Source organism: Thamnophis sirtalis, unplaced genomic scaffold (genome assembly GCF_051295495.1).
Source record: "Thamnophis sirtalis isolate CommonGarterSnake01/CBP01778 unplaced genomic scaffold, rThaSir2_p1.2 scaffold_13, whole genome shotgun sequence".
In the NCBI taxonomy this organism is placed as follows: Eukaryota; Metazoa; Chordata; class Lepidosauria; order Squamata; family Natricidae; genus Thamnophis; species Thamnophis sirtalis.
Genome location: NW_028261393.1, coordinates 30,218,953 through 30,227,501, shown reverse-complemented (window position 1 = coordinate 30,227,501; position 8,549 = coordinate 30,218,953).

Here is an 8,549-nt window from a genome sequence, read left to right as displayed (position 1 = left end):
TAAAAGAGCTCCATCTCTACCTTCAGGCGTTGGTGTTTTGGCAGCAGTAAGAAGATGGCCACAGGTGCTGCCAGTCCCTATTCAGTATTTGCCTCAATCAGAAAGTATTTCGTTTTCCAATCGTGATTCTCTGAGAGCCTGTTTAGTAAGACTTGTTAAAACAAAAGGGATGGAGCACAAGAATTCCAACCTTGAACTATTTCCCATCTGCAACCCACATATTCCAAAAGTACATTATGGCAGAGTCTTCTTCGTTTGCCTTTTAAGCTACCTTTTGGTGATTGGGCAAACCAATGGGTTCTTTTGGTGATAACGAAGCAGTGTTGCTCATATCACCATTTCCTGAATCCTTACTTCCCTGGGAACTGACTATTTACACACACACACACACACACACACACACACACACACACACACACACCACACACAAAATCTCTACCAGACATGGTAAATTAATCTTCATGCATTTCTCAGCAAAGAACTTGGGAAATATCAGGGCTACAAAGAGATTCCATCATGACTTAGTCAAGAAAAGGTTCCTCTTGGTCCCTTTGCTGCAAAATCTCCTAGTTTTCTTTCTCCCTCATGCCAAGAAAGGGTGGGAGATTTTGTTTGTTTCTTTCTCTTTGTTGAAAATTGAATAGGCAGTATTTTTTGGAGGAGGACACATCTGGATTTTAGAAAGCACAGGTAGGATTCACTTACAAAGTGGCAGCCACTGCACGCCATAAACACTTGATGCTCAGAAGGCAAATTAAATCTAGAAGCTATTCTTGTGAATAGGTCTGAAGCAGCATTTTCTTTTTAATATTTTAATTAATTTTTAAATGGTGTGGAATAGACAGGCTCTTTGGGAAGAATCCAGAGGTACTGTAGAGCTTATGGGCCCATACTGGCTTCTTTTGCAAAAACATGCATTTTTTAGCCCTTCCCAAATGCCTGCTCAGCTACAGATGAGATGCAGAATAAATGGCCTTCTGGCTCTCAGGGGCTTCCTTGGTCTTGGGGTGGGAATGACGGCTTTCCAGGGATGGGCTTGGTTCTTTGATTGCCTCTTGGAGACCTCTCTGAACAAAACCAATCATCATGTTTCAAAAGAGAATTCTTTCTATCAGAAACAGCATTGGAAGAATGCATTATCTTCCCCAAACCCTGCAAAACCACTTCATTTTCCTTAATTCAGAGCCTAAGGCAGGCATCTGGCAAGCCAATCTTGGTTTTAGCCAATCCGGGGTGGAGGGAGGCTTTTAGCAATGCCAGGTGCATGCCTGCAGCTGCATCTAGCTACTTGAGTGGGAACCTTCCCCTGCTCGCCTCATTTCCCCTTTTCAAAGAGTCCTGGCTCTGTGGTTGTGAACCCGTATGCTCTCGCAGGAACATTTTCTGCTCACGCTCCATCTTGTCCCTGTATTGAGGGCTGAGATCCAAGAATCTGACCTTGAATGCAAGAGATTCATTGGCTTGTGTTGGCTCCAAATGAGTAGCCGGTTCCTGCTGAATTTCCAGGCAATCTTGCTAAGCATTCACTTTCCCCCAACTCTGCAGGCCTGGCTGTGATGCCTAAAGGCACACAGTGCAGTTGTGTGTTAACTAATTTGAACCAGAAACGCTCAGAACTGGAGGAGCCTAGACAGAGATTTTCATGACCAATGCCTGTTCTATGCAAGAAGACTCTTTCGAACCTCCTTGCTCCGACCTCTCTTGACTGCATTACCCATTCACTCAGACATTTTTTAGACTCACAGTCTGTGCACACACACAGTTCCAGCCCCTCTGCCTTTTCCCTCTTCCTGGATTCACTCAGACATTTTTTAGACCCACAACCTGTGCACACATGCACACTTCCAGCCCTTCTGCTTCTTCAGATGTTTGAATGAAAAAGCCTACATAAGGAGTCAAGCTGGATAATTTCAGTTTGACCATGTGGTTTTTGTTTTGCATTATGCCATTTCATGGTTTGTTAATTTAGAATGTGTTGAGAAAACTATCATTGGCTGGCCTTGCACAATACTTTAAGCCACAGACCATGATTAACAAAAAACAATTGCTAGGTTCAATTCACATATCATCCTAAAAACTAAATGAAAACCAAATCACATCATGGCTTAGCATAATATATGGCTTCCTGCCCACCTGCTTCAATTTAGGAAAGTCCATTTTATGTGTTTGGCTCTAAATGAATCATGCAGTTTCTGGAATTTTGACTGTTGAGCAATTTGGGGGGCAACATTACATTTATTTTGAGACTTGCTACATATTCTTTTATGACAGATGCCTGAAGGTCATAACAATCCTGGCAAATATCAGCACACAAGAGCTTTCTGTTGACAGCTTTAGGACATCTCTTGTCCCTAGACAGAAATAAGCCCTCTGTTTAAGTAGTGCTTCTCGATAACTAGTAGCAGGACAATCTCACAAACAAAGTATTGGTTTTGGGTCTATGAAACCTATAAAACTGTAGTTTGAAGCAATCTTGTCACTTAAATCTAAGACTTCTAAGGAAAGAGGAGGAGTCCTGCCTATTCATCAACATCTTCCCTGCGCTAAAAAAGAGCTTTGAATGGATCCTGTTTGTAGAATTTTAGGAAGCACAGCAACCATCTTTGTCTTTTTTCTGGACTAAAAACCTACACTTTAGACACTGAATGTGAAAGATAAGGCCATCTCTTGGCTGCATATGACAAAATGTGCATTGCACAATCCCACTTCCAAGGAGTGGCTGCAATTGACTAGAACCTCCACTTTCCCAACTCTTGCTTGCTTCAAGTGAAAATTCTGCAGTTGCCCATAGCAACTCAAAAGGCTACGTGGCTCTTCCCACAGAAAGGCTGTTAATTGCAAATCATTCTTGATGAAAGAGGAAATTGCTTTGCTATATGTGCAAAGGGAGCAATCAGAAATTAAAATTGAATTTTTAACATGGGATGTATCACCAGACAAGCTTGTTGCCTTCTGTCCTACGTGGAAGAGGAAAGACAAAGGGGCCATGAAGGAACCCTGAACACGCAGGCACATTCTGGCCTGCAATCTCTGCCTTCTGGCAGGAAGTAAGTAGGGAAAGTGGCTCAGGATTCGATGCCACACCCCTCTTTGCTCTTGGAAGATGCTGCTTGCATTTGGCAAATATTGCTCATGTCAGAAAGAGCAGCAAATTTTTCTGGGAAGTGCAAAGGAAGTGGGGTGTTTCCTTGGGGGAGATGAAGAACAGAGCTTTGGTCTATCATATGCGGCCCCACTTCTCTTTGGGCCACCATGTTGGTTGCCATGGGGAAATAGGTAACCTATGATGCATTTGCTCGATTGCAAACTAAGGTGAGCACCTGTCAAGGGGGAAAGGTCAACAATGCCACAGGGATGCCAATGGGGAAAGCCATTCCTGGGACCCCAGACAGGACCTGCATTGCTGCAATCCAGCTAGGAGGCAACAGCTTCCAAGTGGGTTTAATCCTCCTCCTGTAGGCAGCTTGGTGGATGAGGGAAGCCATAGGACAAGAAGTTAAGGGAAGATGATCTAGAGTGGTATTTCTCAAACATGTTGGTCTCAAAACAACCCTTTCCCTTTTTGTTTTGGTGCCTTCAAGTTGCCTGAACAAGTCCCGACAGTTTTCTTGGCAAGATTTCTAAAGAAATTTGCCACTGTCTGTTTCCTAGGGCTGGTAAAGAGTGACTAACATAGGATCCCTTGACTGGCTTTGTGCTTTTGCTAAGGTGGATCTAGAACTTTTGGTCTCCCGATTTCTAGCTTGGTGCTTTAACCATCAGGAACCCTTTGCATTCTTAAAAATGATTGAAGGCCCCAAAGAGCTTTGGTTTATCGTTATTTATTCTATTAGAAATGAAAACTGAGAAATTTTAAAATATTTATTTTTTTGACTGAGTCCACACTTTGAGATCTATTTCAAGCTATTTAGCTCTCATCAGCTAGCCATACCCTTACTGGGATTTGAACCTGTGCTGTATTACATCTTAGGCAGATATCTTAACCATTAAGCCACAGGTCCTCCTTAAGCCAGTAGTAGTACAGTCTTATGTCTCTTGCCATTTGTAGCATTAGTATTCTGGTTATTTTCTTGGTAAGTCTTGTATGGATGTCTCTTTGCATGTTGCTCATTTGGTATCTTATGGAAAATCAAAACCCTCCATCTGTTCTTTCCATCAGCTTGTCTTTGGTTATCACTGGTGCTTCTGTCAAGATTTCTCTTCTTACTTCCATCAAGTTTTCTCTCTTTTTTTCTTCTATGCTTTGAAATCCGAGGTAGCGTTCCAGTCCATCTATCTCCCCTTTCCATATTCCACTCTTGCCATTTCCAACCACGCTTAGTATACTGTCAGTATCAACCATTTTCTTATCTCTTTGCTCCTTTTTTTCTTCAATTTTAAGCACTCTATCCTCCACTTTTTTCATTTGATAAACATCCTCAATTTTTCCATCTATTTTTAGGTTTAGGTTTATTAGATTTATATGCCGCCCTTCTCCCAAGGACTCAGGGTGGCATACAACATTAAAAGAAACACATAATACAAAAGTTAAAAAATTTTAAATAGAATAACCCAAACAAACCCAATAAAATTGACAATAACATTTAAAAAATTGAATTAAAATTAATGACTAATAATTTGTTTTGTTTTGTTCAGGCCAGGCTGGCTTGCTGGAAAAGCCAACTTTTTAGGGCGCGTCGGAAGGATCGGAGGTCGGGGATTATACGAAGCTCCGGGGGCAGCTCATTCCAGAGGGAAGGCGCTCCCACAAAGAAGGCTCTCCCCCTGGGGGTCACTAGCCGACACTCTCTGGCCGACGGCACCCTGAGAAGGCCAACTCTGTGGGATTGCACTGGACAATAGGAGGCTACCAGTGGCAGTAGGTGGTCTCGCAGGTACCCTGGGCCTAAGCCATAGAGCGCTTTAAAGGTCATAATTAGTACCTTGAATTGCACCCGGAAGACAACCGGCAACCAGTGCAGGCCGCCTAAAAGGGGTATAACATGGGAGCACCTAGGTCCCCCCATGATAACCCGTGCAGCTGCATTCTGGACCAGTTGAAGCCTCCGGGTGCTCTTCAAGGGCAGCCCCATGTAGAGAGCGTTACAGTAGTCCAGGCGGGAAAGGACGAGGGCGTGAGTCACTGTGCACAGAGCATCCCAATCCAGGAAGGGGCGCAACTGACGTACCAGGCGAACCTGGTAAAAGGCCCCCCTGGTCACGTCTGTCAGGTGTTCTTCTAAACTAAGCCGCGTATCCAGGAGGATGCCTAGATTGCTGCCCTCTCTGAGGGGGCTAAAATTTCTCCCCCTATCATCAAAGATGGAACAAGATGCACAAATTAGGATGACGGAAACCTCAGCAACTCCGTCTTTTACTGTTCTGCGTTCTATATATTCCATTCTCTTCTCAATTTTCTCTGTTACTACTAATATTTTTTGAGTTTCAGACATAATCATTTGCAATATTGATATTTCTTTTCCATGTTGCACCATTTTTCCCAATTGTAAACATTGCCACTATGACGTTCAAGGCTTTTTATTAGATATCAAGCAAGTTCATTACAATTTTTCAAGTCACTCCAGCCCAGCTGCTGATAATGCTCCCGAAGAGCACCTGTGTAAACAACCTGTGCTCTTCCCACTATAACTCTTCTGTAAATAAGCTGAAAAGCCTTGAAATGTAAATCAAATGATCAAAGAGAAAGAAGGGGAAAAAACAATGTTTCCACGCCTCCAGCCTCTAAGTGGCAGTGTTACTTCTTTTCCCTCTGTTGTTACAGCCCTCTTTATATTCCTCTTTATATTCCAAATTTAAGAAGTAAAATTCTTGAATAAAAGAAAAACACTCCAATCAAGCGTTGTAAAAAAAAGAAATTTTTAATCCTTAGGTATAAAACAAAATAAAAAGTAGAAGAAAAACTAATCTGTCCAATTTCAAAAATAGGAAACATTTATAAAAGTTCCATCCATAAAAAGAAAAATTAAAAAAACAACACACTAAGTTTAATATGGCTTAATTTTGCTGCTTACTCTCTTCTGTCTTCAATTTTAATTTAGCTTTGATTTTTTTGGGGTAGTCTCTTTTCTAATAATAAAATTTCCTCACCAATTCGACACACTTTCTCTTTCCGCTTTCGTTCCATTCCAGAGCTATCCCAACTTCAGCAGCTTCAATGGCTGCGTTTCTGTCATCAGAAAAAAGAGCTTCTCCTGGATCAATCAGGGATTTTGCGGTGTCCCTGAGATCAGCAGGATGTACTCTTCTCTATCACCATCTCTGCAGGATGGTTTAGGTTCAAAAGGACCGTCCAGCGGCAGAAATATCGACTATGAACTTGGAGCTCCAAGATCGCATGTCGTATTGTCGCGATGTCAGCTTCTCCCCCTCATACTTATGACAGTTGAAGCATCTCGGGATCATGTGATCCGCATTTATGACCTTCCCAGCTGGCTTTGGACAAGCAAAGTCAATGGGGGGAGCTGGATTTATTGAAATCCAGTGATTCACTTAACAACTGCAGTGATTTGCTTAACAACCATGACAAAGAGGTTGTAGAATCAGGTGTGATTCGCTTAACAACTGTTTGCTTAGCAATGGAAATTATGGTTCCAACTGTACTTGTAAGTCGAGGACTATCTGTACAGTTTGTAGGTGTTGCCCATTGGGATCAATGGCGGGAAGGAGAATAAGGGCCCTTCGCTTTCTATCAGACTGTATTCAGCTCCGCTCCACTCTGAATGCTTGCATGGACAAGGTGACCTGGCTAATTAAAAACCCAGCAAGTTCAGCTAATATTCCAGAAGACAGCAAGGATATCAAAATCAAAATGACTGTGGTAGGATGGAAAACTCAGCCTTAAATTTAGCCAAGATCAATGCATGGTTGCATATTTCTTTTTAAAAGTCAGAATTCAATATTCAAGGTTTACAATTGGAAATGCTTAGCTTGGGACAGCAGCTGAACATGAGTCATGAACTAAACATCTGATACTATCTTTAAATCAGCTAAGTTTTAAAAAGCTATTATGAACCTTTTCAGGGCCTGGAATCAGCAAAGTGATATGAATGGCGGAAAAAAGGCAGTGCAATTTTGCAATTTTAGCATGCATTACTGGAACCATAATGTTCACGTTTTAAGAAGTTATAGTTCCACTTTATTACGCATGAATGTGATTTCATAGGGAAAGTTGTTGGGTCCAATTCTCACTTCAAGGAGGGTGCAGACAGGTTGGAAGGGGTTCAGAGGAAGACAGGTGCTTAGTCTTCTCAAATGAAATTGAAAGAAATGGAAATATGTATACAGTTTCTCAACCTTGGCAGCTGTCAAGGCTGGCTGGTGAATCCTGGGAGTTGAAGTCCACACAGCTTAAAACTGTCAAGCCTGAGAAACACCTGGAGAAGAGATGGTTCTCCTTATGAATACTCTTATGTAAAGGCTGATTTAGAGTTGCTCACAACTGCACATAGGTGTTGCCACATACCTATACTGAGAATGGGTTGATGGGCAAGCATATATTGCAGATGGCTGCATTGGAACATGAATGATAAACTTTCAGAGGGTAGTCTCCACCAGAGAGCTGAGTAAAAAAATGCAGGTGGTGGTTTCTAGGGGCACACTGACATTCTGCCTGAATCACCCTCTCTCACCGACTCTGGTTGCAGTCAGTTAGGAGATGGCTCAAGCAGCAGAACAACTGCACACAATTCCACCAGGGCCCTGGATGTTGTTTCTGCAATTATGTGGTTGAGGAAACAATTACTAATAATCCAGATTAAACATCTGGCTGACTGTGCAATGAACTATAAGAAAGCAAAGATAGCAACAGTAAGGTGGAATGATGAAACATCTGGAGCAGTGCTTGGACACCTTCAGCATTGACAAAATTCCCATCCGTCAGTTGCAAAAGGCAGCTTTACTGAAACAGCTTGGAACATCCCATGATAAGACCTTTAACACCATCAAACATCTGCTCATTAGTGTTACTAGGGAAAAACTTGATAGGTGGATAATACACAGTACTGGAATGTAAAGCCACCCAGCTCTAAAAAAATGCTGTGTAGCTTGCAATATTTAAAAAGCAAACATGACCATCCAGACAAAACTATAAATAAAACTGTAAAAAAAGAAGAGTCAACAAGGGCTGCCAGGGGGACTGAGCTAGCTTTTCCAGAGACTTCTGTCTGAAAGGTGGAAACCACACATCTCTATATATCTCTCTCTCCTCCAATGGTAGGGGTGTGATGATGTGTGTATGTAAACTTCACTATCTTGTTCTTTCAGATATTTGACTAGGCTGCCATATTTAGATAAAGGCAGTGTTTGCACTGCAAGCCCAGGGCTAATTTAACCATTTGGGTCTGATGATTAGAAGACACACACTGAATTCTAAAGAAATCACAAGTTGAGTTTGCACAACATCCTACACTAAAAGATAAATTGTTGTTCACAATGTACGGTGAGTACAGTGCAAAGGGAGGCAGAACTGTGCATATTAGGGTCTGTGTGTGTGTGTGTCTGTGTGTGAACTTTATCTGGGGAGAACTAAAAGGGGAATTCCAGGGAAAGTT